General features: G+C 49.0%; 1 pseudogene; it reads right to left on the bottom strand.

The window, feature by feature from the left end:
* Nucleotides 1-4546: 4546 nt before the first annotated feature.
* LOC125941546 (uncharacterized) lies at nucleotides 4547-7338 on the bottom strand (annotated as a pseudogene).
* Between the last annotated feature and the right edge of the window lie 8041 nt (nucleotides 7339-15379).

Raw genomic sequence — 15379 nt, 5'->3', positions numbered from 1 at the left:
GGGGTGTATCCTCATTAAAGAATGCAATAGAGACACGAACGATGCAATCCTTCCTTCGTTAAAAGCCTACCTATAAATAAGGTAAGATATATATATTTCGTAAAGGGAATGTTTCAGAAACTTTTATCATTATTTCGTATAATTTACTTCCTCCGCACGCCGTACCACCGAAGCAATTACTGGTCGCTGAACGGCAGCACCAACGCATGAGTCAGACCGCGGTGAGTGTGCGTAAAAGGGAAAACCCTCCTAGAATCTGTCTTCTTCAACTACCCACGCCTTTTGCGGGCTTTTGTTGGTATCCATACTAGACTTCCTTCTTTTCTTTTCCCCTAAGGTTTTATACGGGGCATTATTTTCTCTTTTCCTCTTTGCACACATATCCCAGGTTGCCCCCACACAAATTATCGAGGGGAGTCAAAGCCGCTGAATAATTCAACCGCCACTCCACCCAAAAACAACGAGGCGAAAAAAATATAGTGTATGATGTGCTGGCCATGAAAGTCACGTATCGACGATACGAACGCCCTGGTAACAGTAGCTCTCATCTCCGACGGCCCCCAATACTCTGTAACCGCCCTTCCCCGCATTTGTGTTCCCCATCCTGTTTTCATTACTTCGTTTTCCCGGTTTTCCCTTTGATTCAAGCTGCAACCGCTACCGTTCGTGACAAGCTCTCCGATTGTACGGAGTCTTTACTTTTCCCAGAATGTTATTTACCATTTCCCTCTCGTCTAAACCCCAGCTACCGCACTTATGCTTGCAATCTGTTTTCGGGAATATTTTTATATATTTCTAGGTGGAGGCCACCACCTAGATATATATATTTTCCCTGTGAACCGTGTTGTCCTATTTCTGAATCCTTAATATTTTTCAACGGGAACGAACCTTTATGTTTTTGCCTGCTCTTTTAGTTTGAATATTTCTCAAAGATTGGTTTCAGTTCTCATTTATAGTTCGCAAGTAGATGATGAGGTCGCCTTTTAGACGCCGTCTTCGAATACGAACAGCTACCGCCTTCATACCCACCTCTGATTTGATGCTTCCTTCAAGAGGTATCAAATCAGAGGTAGGTCGGAAAAAAGTTTATCAGCGCTACAATAATTCACATGCAAAGGTGGCCATTGCACAGTATAATAACGCTGCTGACAGATGAAAGCGGTGACGCGAAGAAGATGAAGGCTTTTTCAGTACTTGGAAGTTCAGCAGAAAAATTAAGCTGAAGAAGTTGCCGTAGGCACATGGGCAAGAAAGAGTTGTAGGGGATGACTTATGCGTTGTGGCTATGCGTGAAAAAAAATTTCAAGCAGCCACTATGATGTGCCATAGGTCGGGCAAAATAAGCAGAAATCACTCAGGTTCGCTCAAAAAACATTTCTTTGTTGATTAGGGTTCACTCGAAGTCAAACCCAGCAAAGTTGTAGTCAGCTGCGCTAACTCAGCTTAGAATGCACCAAATTTCTATTCAGCCAGATTTACGCAGACTCAGCCTCACTGGTTGGCCTGAGTTTGAGTTTCGTTAACTTCATTACTTCAAGTTGAATTTTATTTCAGCATTTCTTTGTAGAAAAAAGAGGGAAAGTACTAGAAGCTCAAAAAGCTGCTTATTGATTTATTTATAATTTATTTATACATTTACAAATACTGCTGTCTCTATTTCGAGACATAGCAGAAGTGGGTACAAGATTTTAATACAAACAACAGAACAAACGCTAAGATTATGCAAACAGATTAACAGGCGATATGGTTAGGTAATTGCTCAATGAACTCTGCAAAAGGCAATGCGCGTAGCGAACCATCCAAGCTGTTCCAAATTTCAACTGTGAGCGCGCAGCCCTGCCGGCCTCTGCCGCCTGTGGCGCTGACTCTGGGCTCTCGCCCGCCTCTCCCCGACAACGGCGTTTAGCCGTTCCTTCACGTAGCCAGCGTTTTGACAGCGGTTGTGTGCGGTCACACAAACAACGCGCACAACTGTTGTCGACGGCGGCGGCGTCTCCACTCTATCCCTTCTTTCGCTCCCACTTACCCCTCCCCGTTGGCGCTGAGCCGTGCTCCCTCAAGGGCTGCAGAAGATAGCGCCAACCTTTCCCTTTCCCTCAAGAACCACTTACCTTACGGCGGCGGCGTTTCGCCCGCGTTCGCACCGAATGCGCGCGGCGTTGGTGACGTGTTTATGAAGAACGTGCCGTCCTTTGCCGAACACCCTGTGGCGGTGTACCGTAGAGCCCATAAGGCTATGGTCCCTGTGGTCAGTGAATAAACGAAAATCACCGGATCATATATATTTCTCATTCTTTAATAGTTTAAATAACCAATTACACCATCACATCTTAATAGTTGTAATTGGAAATACATAATTCCCGCTATAGTACAGCTTCGCTGGGCTTCCATCTCCACCCCAGTGGAAGGGCTGACAGTTTTTTCTTTTAAACTTTCTAGCTACAAAGCCAGCCATAGCCTAAATAGCTGCTGTGGTCCTTGCTTAAAGCAGATTGAATGGTAGAGGCAGCACCATCGATGTTTTCGACCTCTAGCATATCCTCGACAATGTCTTGTATACCAAAGACAGCACTGTTGTTTGTGCCTGCTGATGAAGTGTCGGGCAGAGCATTGACAACCTGTGCCGGGCAGTTTCCTGATTTGGTGGACAGTGCGAGGCTGTAAAAACTTAGACAATTTACTGTTATAAAATTTTTATTTATTTATTTATTTATTTATTTATTTATTTATTTATTTATTTATTTATTTATTTATTTATTTATTTATTTTTATTTATTACAAAAACCTACAGCGCCCGAGTTGGGCATTATCGTAGGGGGGTTAATTACAAACATAAAGGTCATATATTGAACTTCAAGAAAAACAGCATCATATCATTTATGGTATTACAAATACAATAATCGTAATTACAGAGAAAGACAACACATCGAAGAAAAAAAAATCATCTACACATTCGATTATAAAATTTGCTACACAATGCATGAAACGGTACACTAGAAAATATTGTCTACAACAGATTCATATAAAGTTCTCTATGGCAGATGAAAAATTGGGTGCAGACACTATCTCATCTGGGAGCAAATTCCATTCCGCAATTGTTCGCGGAAAGAATGAAAATTTAAATACATTAATACGACTTTAGTAGGCCCTTATTTTCTTGGAATTGTCGCGTCTCTTAGACTGATAATGAGGTGGTTTTAAATATATGTTCTTATCGATTCCTGTGTTACTGCTGTTAATGTTGTGTAAAAGCTTTAACCTGATTATTTTTCTGCGCGTGGACAGCAACTTCCACCACAGATTTTCCCTGATTTGCGAACCTCTAATTTTGTAGTCGTAGATGCCCGTGACGAATCTTGCAGCCCTTTTCTGAACACGCTCTAACTTATCTTCGAGAACTTTTGTGAAGGGGTCCCATGCTGCGCAAGCGTATTCTAACATCGGCCTAATATTTGTAAGATATAAAGTTTCCTTCAAAGGTTTGGGCGCATACTTGAAGTTCCTCTGGAAAAGGTGCAAACGGCGGCACGCTTTAGCGCTTGTTATGTCAATGTGGGATGTCCAGTCCAATACCGCCGTTAAAGTGACGCCTAGGTATTTGACTTCATCAACGCATTGCACTAAAATATTATTTAGAGAGTATGAACTAGGCACTTTTTTCCTTTTGTTCGTAAATCGAACATGATAACACTTTGCTACGTTCAAATCCATCTTCCATTTAGCACACCAGGAATATATTTTTTCGAGATCAAACTGCAACACACTCGTATGTTCGGCACATGACACAGGATGGTATACAACGCAATCATCCGCATACAGTCTGATATTCGAAACAGCGCCTTCACTTAAATCATTGATGAAAATAAGGAACAGCAGCGGCCCAAGGACCGACCCTTGAGGCACACCTGATAAAACATTAACCGTTCTCGACGTTGCACCGTTCCGAACCACTTTTTGCTGCCGTTTATGCAAATAATCTTTAAGCCAACCGTAAAGTGAATCGGGGAGGCGAAGAAATGACAGTTTGTACAAAAGTAAGTCATGCGGGACTACGTCAAACGCCTTTCGGAGATCAATGAAAACAGCATCTAACTGCGTACTATTGTTAAAGCCGAGTGCGACGTCATGTATGAATTCAGTAAGTTGAGTGGTACAGGATAATCTCATGCGAAATCCATGCTGGGTCGGGATGAAGAAATCATGGTTATGAAGATGCTTTATAAGACCAGAGTAAATAACATGTTCTAGTGTTTTACAACAAACAGATGTCAAAGACACTGGTCTGTAATTGCTTGCCAAAGCCCGACAACCACTTTTAAATATAGGAGTTACATTGGCCATTTTTCAGTCACTAGGTAATTTTTGACAATTTATTGACTTGGTAAATAGTTCAACCAAGATAGGAGCAATACTCTGTGAACAGCACTTCAAGACGTGATTTGATATTCCATCTGGACCGTGAGCAGAATGAGGATTAATGTTGCACAACAGAGCCCTTATTCCAGCCTCATTTATAACTATGTCATTCATTTGAGGTAATTGTTCCCTAGACCAGGTTGAACGTGTAATTCAGGTACCGGAATATGACGACATGCTGTGAAGACGGAGTGGAAATATTCGTTAAAGCAATCAGCTTTTTTTGTGTCATCAGTTAACATATCACTTTCATGCCGGAGAGCCGGAACGCGAACACTGACCACACAAAATTGCCCTGGGCTTGGATGGTCATTAGTACCTGAATATTGCCTTAATATGCCGAATAAGTTTTCGACCTTGTCGTGACTTAGTCTTGAGGTTGTTACGGGCAGGGGTTGGGTAAACCTTCAACAGCGTCTGCTTGGCGCTCGAGATCGTTAGGCATGTTGTTTCCCATGCGTTTGCACGTGGTCCGGGCATGGCCGCTCTAAGTGAATCGTAACAACGTCAACACGCATTTTAACCCCACCCAAGATGTGAGATACTGCAAAAGTGAGAGTGTGCTGCATATGGTAACACGCATGCCTTCAGCAGTACTTTTGTTTACGAACCCAGCTCCGCATTTTTTGAAGCTTGTTTCCATTCATCGAAAAATGCAAGAAATGCCTCAAGTTCTGCAGCATCTTCCGATGGTGGTCTCAGTCCACGTTTTGGTTACCTTGACGTCATTATAGCTATAAGCGGGCTCTGGCGTCTCACAAGATATTCTGTCGCAGACACTGAATTTGAGCATTTCTTCACTAAAAAGTGTGAAACCTAATTTACTTTAATTTTTCCAAAGGAGTCAGGTGGAATGTGTGCTTTCGTTAGGTGTGTCTTCGCCTTTAGCGTGAGAGAACTGTTGTCCTTAGCCCGTGCAGCTTCAATGTGTTCAATACATGCACGCCAATCTGTAGTAGAGAACCCAGTGCTCACAAAAGTGCTGCGAATATATTTCACTAAGTGGGAAAATCTGAGCAGAAATGCAGCCCTCTTGAAGGGTCGACGGGATATGCAACTTTGCACGTGATGCCGCTGGGGTGCGCTGAAAAAGAAAAGAAAATGATGAGGATTAGATGTGTACCTGTTGAATGCCGCAAAAGAAGATACTACACAAGTTATTTCAGCAAAACAAACTGTGTAATGCTGATATTTTCACTGCATCTAGTAACAAGCTAAGTGCGTGATCCCTTACCACCAATTCCGAATGACTTCCAGATGCTGCGGTTCCACGTAGCCCCGTCAGAAGACACAAGTCCACAAAGAGACTTGATTTTCCTGTAAGAAGAATTGCCTCAAGAAGAAGCTTAGAAAGCATTCCTGCTTTGGTGTTTCCTTTCGATGAAAACACACCGAGTATCTGCGTCCAGTCTCCTGTAGGAGAAATAGATGGAGAACCAACTGATTTAATTAAATATGAAAGGCATTCTTTAACAACTGCAAGCTAGCGCGCAAAACATGCCACCATGGAATACAGATACCAACTTGTCCAAACCAGTATATCACAAAAGATATCATATGCTCAGGAAAAACACTAAATATGACTACTCACCTTGAAATCGTTGAAAAAGCATTGCCATCCCATGGTCTGCTGGTGTTGCTTTCTTTCATCTGTTCGGAAGCTGCCTAAGTCAACAAAACCTTCAACAGCTCCTAAAGAAAGAATATGTACAGGCCTGCAGTTAACACTTGAACAAACCAGCTTATTTGGCATATTCAGTGTAGCAGTGAATTAGGAGAATTATTTGTATATGCAACTAGCTATATATTGAATTGATGTTTCGTGTGGAAAAACGTGGGTGTACATGCCTGCAGTGTTGACACCGAACTGCTAGGAAAACTTGAGTTCCTCAAATAAGATGCCACCATGTCGGCTGAAGACGACCATGCTTTCAGTCTTTGCACCAAGTCCCTTGAAGACACTGTCATTAAAACCAAGAGAGAGTGAGAGAGAGAAGTTTAATGATGCGAAATGCAGAGAGGTCGGCCTGAGGTAAATTCCTCTAGCCAGCTACTCGTCGTTGGGGGAAGGGGAAGAGGGAAAGAAAGAGGGAAGAAAGAGGCGCATGATGGGTGACTGATGACAAGAGAGGATGTAACACATCAAGCAATTTGGCATGCTCAAAGCCTACAGAAACCAAAGCCACATTTGAAGTTGCGTACGTAACATTGCAGACAAGTCCGACTTGGGAGGATGAGAATTTTCTGTTTACGAAGGTGTTCATACAGCTTCGGACTCCTTATACGAAGAAGCACACATTATAGTATCCAGTCCTTCTCATACAGCATACCACACGCTGACTTTCTTTTTGGTGCGGTGAAGCGTACCCTAATAGCCATCCGTTCCTTTTGTGGTAACCCTATAATGCGATCATTCAATGCCTCACCTGCAATTTGTTCATTAGCAGCACGCATCAGCTCCAGTTCCTTCTCCATCTTCAGCAGATTTAGTTGTGCAGCGTGCAGACGACGACCTGTCCTACCATATTTCCTTAGGCGTTTCACTGCAACTCCATGCTTCACTCGTGACAGCTGATTTTTTAACAACCTTCTTAGGTACTTGCAACGGATGCAAGGGCCCTTATTTTCACATGTAAGGTTGCACTTAGTAGAGTAGTATGAGCCGGAAAAGCACACATACTTTCCAACCTTGTTAATTTTGATTCCATAACCAGCACATAAAACGAGTGAATGTGTGCTGTTAAGTACTGACTGCGCCTCATCTGGTGAAGAAACAGGACGTTCTAGATGCAGCTTGCCCCTCAGAAATACGGAACAATGCGCTGTTCCCATTTGATCACCTACCTGTTCAAACTTCACCAATTTTGGCATGAGCAGGTGATCTAACTGGGCTTGCTGGAGTTCACAAAGGCCCAAAAACATGGCTCCTGGTTCAGTGGCAGACGTTAACTTGTTCCAGCCCGTGCCGGGAAGTTGAGGGCTCTGGCATATGTTTTACAAATTGATGACGCTCTGTGATTCCGCTTCTGTAGCGTTACAAAGTACCGCTTCTTCGGTAAGCAAAAACTCCGATTCTACAGAATGAGATTGTTCAGCTTCTCTTGCTGGTTTACTTGCTTCCTGTGTCACCTGCTTGCTAGTCGCCTTTCATTTTTGAGTCGTGGGCCCATCTTGTTCACACAAATTTCTTTCCTTCCTTTTGATTGGCGCTTTTGTGGTCAAGTATTTCGACGCATCCAAAAACACGGTAGAAACGGCATGCTCTGTGAGCTGGGGCCGATCACGTGGCATTTCCTCACCTTCGCCATTGATAATGTGGCGAAAAGTCCTTTGAATTGAAGAAGTGTGCTGGTCTGGGCGGGTTGGTACATCCTTAGGAAGGGAACAAACAGCGCTAGGACGGGACGAAGTGAGCGCCTTGTCTGTCTACTCACTTCGTCCCGTCCTAGCGCTGTTTTTTCCCTTACTTTGAATGAACGCTGTTTCGAAGTGACGTTCACAAACGACGCAGTCGGGAGTAAGTTCCTTATATTACATGCCCATTTCTTCGGCCGCAAAACATCCTTCGGAGCTCGGAACGACGACACCTTCGCCGCACACGACTTGTATCCGCTCTTGCAGCCGGGTACAAAACACGTACCTGGGGTGATGGCATGGCACTGCTACATCTCAGTCCGGGGAAGAGCTCACACGACAAGCAAGCGCGTTCACTAAACGCGCACGCCGAGATACCACGTCAGCACGATTGCACGTATACTAGCCGGCGCACAATGTTAACGCTGTGATGGCCGCCGAATTGGAAATTATTTGCGCTCCTTTAGGGAGCCTACATGCAAAAAAACGGCGTTGCATGTAGGCTCCCTACGCTCCTTACGACAACAGCGCCCCTCGTGGTACTGAAAATTTGCATCACGTTTCGTGCGCTCCTCTCCCAATGCGCGCATACCCCGCCCGTCACACTGCCCCTTCTAGCGACCCACCATACCAACGACCATACCCGGATGGAGCTGACGGATAGTTCGAGAAGGGGGGAGGAGTATATGCTGTCCCGCGACTGCCGCAGCGGCGCGCCGCCGATTGGTGTGGCCGCCCTGCCGCAGCTGTATTTTGCCGCCGGCAGCGCATTGCCCGCGTTTTTCCGCTATTGTGCACGCGGATTTAACAACTTTTTCGCCCGAACTATTTTTCGCCCGCCGCGCCGGCCACGAATCCCAGCATTACTCGCGCGGAGCGGGCAGAATGACGCAACGGTTGGAGCGCGCGAAAGCGTGTCCGCCGCCGATGCTCTCTGCGCATGCGCGACGTGGTTGTAGAAACGTCGGTTGCGCCCGTAGGCGCAGTTACAGCCGCATGTAGTATTGACCCTTTTCGCGGAACAGTTTGTTTTAGAGAAACGAGATGGCGCTCACGGCGGCGCGCCATACGTCTCCTCAGCGACCGCGCACGAATACAACACCATTACCGCTTCTACCTGGCTTCTGTGCGATCAACTGTCGGAAATGCAACTGAGTTTTCGCTAACCCACTGTGCTCCAATCATGCTAGATTGAATCATGTGCACTGAAGACGTGTGCAGTAGTTGGCCGCAAAAATAGTGACCGGCATGTTAAGGAATAGAATGAATCTGTGTGGCCAAGTTCGCGGACTGCTGCTGCAACTGTCCGAACGTCTTACCGGCACTTCGTGATGTACGGCTTTCCTCAAGGATACAGAAATTCGCTCATCCGCCAGCCTTGTATTGCTAACCTTCAAAGAAACGGCTTCATACCCTGAACGAGTACGAGTACCACTCGTTAAACAATGACAAAGGCAGTAGCGCCGCTTCCTGTCATAGTTAAGTTTTGCGCACGTTATCTATACACATCGGTCCCAAAAGGCAGGAAACTGCCCACTCTATCACCGACGTATCAATAATAAGTGAATGGGCGCACACTTGAATATATGCGCACTGTATACGCACAATAAATGACGGACTACACCGTTGGCGCACGAATACTCGAAGCTGAATGTTTCGTGACGGCCCACCAGAGTAAGCGAGTTACTAGCTGTAATATATTGACACGTATACATGTTTATCTTTCACCGGTGGCCGCTTTTCATCGGCTAACAAATGTTAAACGTTATCGCTCGGCGCAGGACGCGCCTGTATCGGAAGATTCTAGAACGTTATCGATGCTTCTTTCCGTTGCCTGTTTTCACCGACGCTTATGTTATCTGATTGTATGACCGACGCGAATTTTCTAGAACATTCTGAAAGACACGCGGGCACCAGGGAATAATCTGGAACATTCGATGACTCATGTATAAAAAGCCGACGCGTTTCACCGCTGAGGAGATTTTCGACGGTCGCCGACTGTGTTCGCCGCTATCGTTGTGCTTTGAGTGTAGCTTTCTTTTGTGGGCACAGGTTCGCGCAATAAAGAATCAGTTTCGTCATACACAGTTTTATTGCGATAGCGATTATATGGACACTGCAACCGGATTTCTGCCGTCGGCGTCAGCCGTCGTCGTCGCCGTCGCCTTCGCCGTGAGGTTCCCTATAGATAAAATCTTCGCCGCGCGCCGTATGCCCGAGCGGAAGCGTGCGGGGACGCGCGCTATCCCGGAGAGCGAACGCACTCAACCTCCCACGCGCCACCAAGGAAGCGGGAAGCCAGCGCCGGAGGGAGCAGGGGGGGCGGCGCACTTCTACTCTGCCAACAACCGCGCTCGTCGCTCGCCCCGCACCGTCTCTTATCTCCCCACGGCTCTGACCTTTATGCGCCGTGCATTCGCCGCTCAGTTTCCGTTGAAGCGATAGACCGCACGTACCTTCGCCGCTGCGGCGTACGCGCTTGCTGCCAGCGTTTTGACAGTCGTTGTCTGCAGTCATTCAGTGTGATCTATTCAAGTTTGTTTGTGCGCGCTCACACCACGCTTGTTCCTTTAATTAGTAATAGTCGGGCCACATTTTCCAACGCACGCTACACATGCAATGCTGCCCGGATCGGCAGTGCACAGCTACAGGTGTGTCCCTTCGCACGCGCTGCCCTACGGGAAGCGCTTCTCATCAACACCACCGTTTCAGACGCGCCTTCTCGAGGTCATGGAGTCTCTCTTCATGTCGGTCTACTTACGCCGCAGCACACCTGCTTACTTAATCAGCTCATGTTTACTACAATTCATATTGCTACCAAAGCCGCTCACCTTACTTCGTATGACATTGCTGTATTGCTATCGCATTCATTGCTTCGCCCTTAGGGCGAAACTGTGACATTTTTTCGACTGTTTACTTCAGCGTCACTACTACGAGACATCTGGTGGAGGTGCTTTTATGTCCTTGTACCGGACTCCCCCGTCCAGCCGTGAGCCAAGCCGAAACCGTCCAGAAGACGTCGACGCCTACCCCGACCAGCGAGCTAGCCGTAGGCTATTGAATCTGCCACCGGAGTACGAACCCCTACCCCTCAATACCAAGAAGATAAAAGTGACGACCTCGGAAGCAGCTACCATGACAGCCCCTGCGCCAACATCTGCAATCGTGATGCAACAACCCAGGGAGCCGCCGGCTTTCCGCGGTTCGCCATGTGAAGACCCCGAAAGCTGGCTGGAGGCATACGACCGAGTCGCTACGTTCAACACGTGGGACTGCGACGACAAGCTGCGCCATGTTTACTTCTCGCTTGAAGGCGGCGCCAGAACCTGGTTTTCGAGAATAGGGAGCGTGCACTAACAACCTGGGACCTCTTCCGAGACGCATTCCTGGACAGCTTTACGAGCGTCGTCCGTAAAGAAAGAGCTGCAGCCTTGCTGGAAAACCGTGTGCAGCTCCCGAATGAGTGCATCGGTATGTACACTGAAGAAATGACTCGATTATTCCGACACGCTGACCCCGCTATGCCAGTAAGACAAGAAAGTTCGCTTGCTGATGCGGGGAGTGAAGCAGGAGCTATTCGCCGGACTGGTGCGGAATCCACCAACGACAGTCCAAGACTTTCTCTCGGAGGCTACGACGATCGAGAAGGCACTGGACATGCGGAAACGGCAATACAATCGCCGTTCGACGCCACAGTACACAGAAGTCGAAGGACTCTCCCACGACCTACGAGACACCATCAGGGCGATAGTACGCGAAAAGCTGCAGAAGTTGCTACCGTCGTCGCAGCCTCAAGTTGCTTTCATCGCCGATATCGTGCGGGAGGAAATCCAGCAATCGCTAGGACTTCCCGAATCGCCGCAATCTCAGCCGGAAGCGATGACCTACGCCGCCGTCGCCCGTCGTCAAGGCCCCCCTCCACGCTCGCGCCAGGGCCCCGTACCGCAGCAGTTCCGTCGTCCACCGCCGCCGCCGCCAGCACTCCCGCCCGTCGCCCAGCACAGTTACCAAAGGAAGACGGACATTTGGCGCACCCCCGACCACCGCCCACTCTGCTGTCACTGCGGGGAAGCCGGCCATGTCTACCGCCGATGCCCATACCGCGAGATGGGCCTACGAGGGTTCGCCGTCAACGCGCCGCGTCCAGTGCGAGGTGAACGACCGCGCGACATCGCCGACTACCTCGCCGGAGCCCAGTGGCAACCACGACGACCGTCACGCTCGCCGTCACCAGGCCGCTACATCTCGCCGCATCGCCGTCAGTACACCGGTCCCACCCGGGGCCGATCTCCTAGCTCTTACCCGGGAAACTAAAGGCAGGAACCGATGGAGGTGCGGTTACTGTACGACGCAACGCCGAAGATCCTCCGCCGCCGATGACGACGACGATTCGCGAGTCATCACGACGGGATGTCAGCACGCCGCCTAGCAATAGCCTTGACAGCACTTCGCCGCCGAAAGAAGACCTTCCGACGCGACGTAGCAGCCGCAGGGCAAGCCGACGCCGCCGTGATCCGACGCCACCAATTAACCGCAATGCCAGACGCCGGTATACCGATCTAGACGTGCGATTCGATGGTCATAATGTCACCGCTCTCGTCGACACTGGAGTCGACTATTCCATCTGCAGTGGCGAGTTCGCCGCCAAGTTGAAGAGGGTGAAAACGGCCTGGCAAGGACCCGATATCCGGACAGTGGGAGGCCATCTAATAACGCCGGCTGGAATCTGCACAGCACGAGTCACGGTAAACAACTGCACTTACCCGGCGAGCTTCGTAATCCTGCAGCACTGCTCCAGGGATGTCATCCTAGGCATGGACTTTCTAAACCAACACGGTGCAGTCATCGACTTAAGGTCCAAGTCGATAACGCTTTCAACGTGCAACGCGATACCACCGGATACAAGCATCAGTTACCATGCCTTGAATGTGCTAGAAGAACAAGTCACCGTTCCGCCTCGCTCCATAGTAATGATTTCCGTCGGTACCGAAGTGCCTGCAGACATGGAGGGTGATCATCACTTACTGCTCGACCGTGAAATTTGCGTCGCTAGAGGCATAGCTGAGCTACATGAAGGGAAAGCAAGAGTGATGCTCACGAACTTCAGCCACGAATACAAGCTCATTAACAAAGGCACCACGGTCGCCTACATCGACGAAATAGTACAAGCCAGCAGTGCTTTCGCCTTCACAGATTCTAGTGCACCTGCAACGACGACTTTCGTACCTGAACCAACTTTCTACGTCAATCAGAACCTTCCAAGCCATAAGAAAGAACAACTAAAAGCTCTGCTCCTGCAATACAAGGGCTGCTTCTCGTCGTCGTCCAAAGTTCGACAAACCCCTCTCGCCAAGCACCGCATCATAACCGCCGAATACGTCCACCCACTCCGTCAGAGGCCGTACCGAGTTTCGGCGCGCGAACGCGAAGCCATAAGGCAACAAGTCGACGAAATGCTACGCGACGACATCATCCAGCCGTCGAAGAGTCCGTGGGCATCCCCTGTGGTGTTAGTGAAGAAGGATGGAACCTTACGTTTCTGCGTCGATTATCGTCGGCTCAACAAGATCACGAAGAAGGACGTATACCCCCTCCCACGGATTGACGACGCCTTGGATCGACTCTACAACGCAAAGTATTTTTCGTCGATGGACCTGAAAACCGGCTACTGGCAAATCGAAGTCGACGAGAGGGACCGGGAGAAGACTGCCTTTTTAACACCAGACGGACTGTTCGAGTTCAAGGTAATGCCGTTTGGTCTTTGCTAGGCACCTGCGACTTTCCAACGCGTCATGGATACAGTACTGGCAGGCTTGAAGTGGAAGACTTCCCTCGTCTATTTGGACGACGTCGTTGTGTTTTCTCAAGCTTCGAAGAACACCTGCGGCGCCTTGAAACAGTTCTTCAAGCAATGAAAACCTCCGGACTCAGGTTAAAGCCAGAAAAGTGCCGCTTCGCATATGAGGAGCTCTTGTTTTTGGGCCACGTCATCAACAAGTCTGGTGTGCGCCCCGACCCTCAGAAAACTGCGGCCATCTCCAACTTTCCACCACCCGCTGACAACAAGGCAGTGCGTAGATATCTTGGACTGTGCGCCTATTACAGGCGCTTCGATCGTCAAGAATTTTTCTCGGATCGCTGAGCCACTGACGTACCTCACGAAGGCCGAGGTCGAGTTCAAGTGGGAGACGCCGCAAGTCGAAGCATTTGAAGAACTGAAGCGACGCCTGCAACCTCTGCCAATACTTGCGCATTTCGACGAAAACGCCGATACCGAAGTCCACACAAACGCAAGCAGCGTAGGACTCGGCGCTGTGCTTGTGCAGAAGACTGACGGACTAGAAAGGGTTGTAAGTTACGCTAGCCGCTCGCTCTCGAAGGCGGAAGCAAATTATTCCACAAGAGAAAAGGAGTGCCTCGCCATCATCTGGGCTACATCGAAGTTTCGCCCCTACCTCTATGGCAGTCCCTTCAAAGTTGTGAGCGATCACCATGACTTGTGTTGGCTAGCTAACTTGAAGGATCCTTCAGGTCGCCTCGCACGATGGAGTCTGAGACTTCAGGCATTCGACATCACCGTCGTTTACAAGCATGGGCGAAAGCACTCTGACGCCGACTGCTTGTCTCGCGCCCCCGTCGAACCCCCGCCACAGGTCGACCAGGATGACAACACTTTTTTGGGTCCCATCAGTGCCGACGAATTCATCGAACAACAGCGAGCCGACCCGGAACTAAGGAGCCTTGTAGACTACCTGGAAGGCAAGACCGTCATTGTGCTGAAGGTGTTCAGGCCAGCATTGGCGTCGTTTTTCTTGCAAAACGACAATCTCCCAAAGAAGAACTTCTCGCCTCTCCGAGCCCACTACCTCCTCGTGCTACCCTCAGCATTGCGTCCAGAGGTTCTGCAAGCCCGCCATGACGTCCCAACGACTGGACACCTCGGTTTTTCCCGCATGCTCGCGAGGGTACAAGAAAAATACTACTGGCCTCGCCTCTCTGCTGACGTCGCCCATTGCGTAAGGACATGCCGAGACTGTCAGCGACGCAAAACACCACCTACAAGGCCAGCCGGACTTCTACAGCCGATCGAGCCACCTCGCCGACCGTTCCAGCAGATCGGGATGGACTTACTGGGGCCTTTTCCGACGTCGACGTCCGGGAATAAATGGATTGTCGTAGCTACGGACTACCTCAGCCGCTACGCCGAAACAAAAGCCTTGCCCAAAGGCAGTGCCGCCGAGGTAGCCCGATTCTTCGTTGAGAACATCCTCCTGCGTCACGGTGCCCCAGAAATGCTTATCACCGACAGAGGTACGGCCTTTACGGCTGAACTAACTCAAGCCATCCTGCGATACAGCCAGACAAGCCATCGACGGACCACCGCCTACCACCCGCAGACGAATGGCCTCACCCAGCGCCTAAATAAGACCATCGCCGACATGCTGGCAATGTACGTCGACGTCGAACACAAGACGTGGGATGCCATCCTTCCTTACGTGACCTTCGCATACAACACGGCCGTGCAAGAAACGACGCACATGGCGCCGTTCCACCTGGTCTACGGTAGGAACCCGGCAACGACGCTTGACGCCATGCTACCGGACGTCAC

This window comes from Dermacentor silvarum, chromosome 11 (assembly GCF_013339745.2).
Source record: "Dermacentor silvarum isolate Dsil-2018 chromosome 11, BIME_Dsil_1.4, whole genome shotgun sequence".
In the NCBI taxonomy this organism is placed as follows: Eukaryota; Metazoa; Arthropoda; class Arachnida; order Ixodida; family Ixodidae; genus Dermacentor; species Dermacentor silvarum.
Note: the sequence above shows the minus strand (reverse complement) of the source record. Positions and strands in the feature narration are given on the sequence as shown.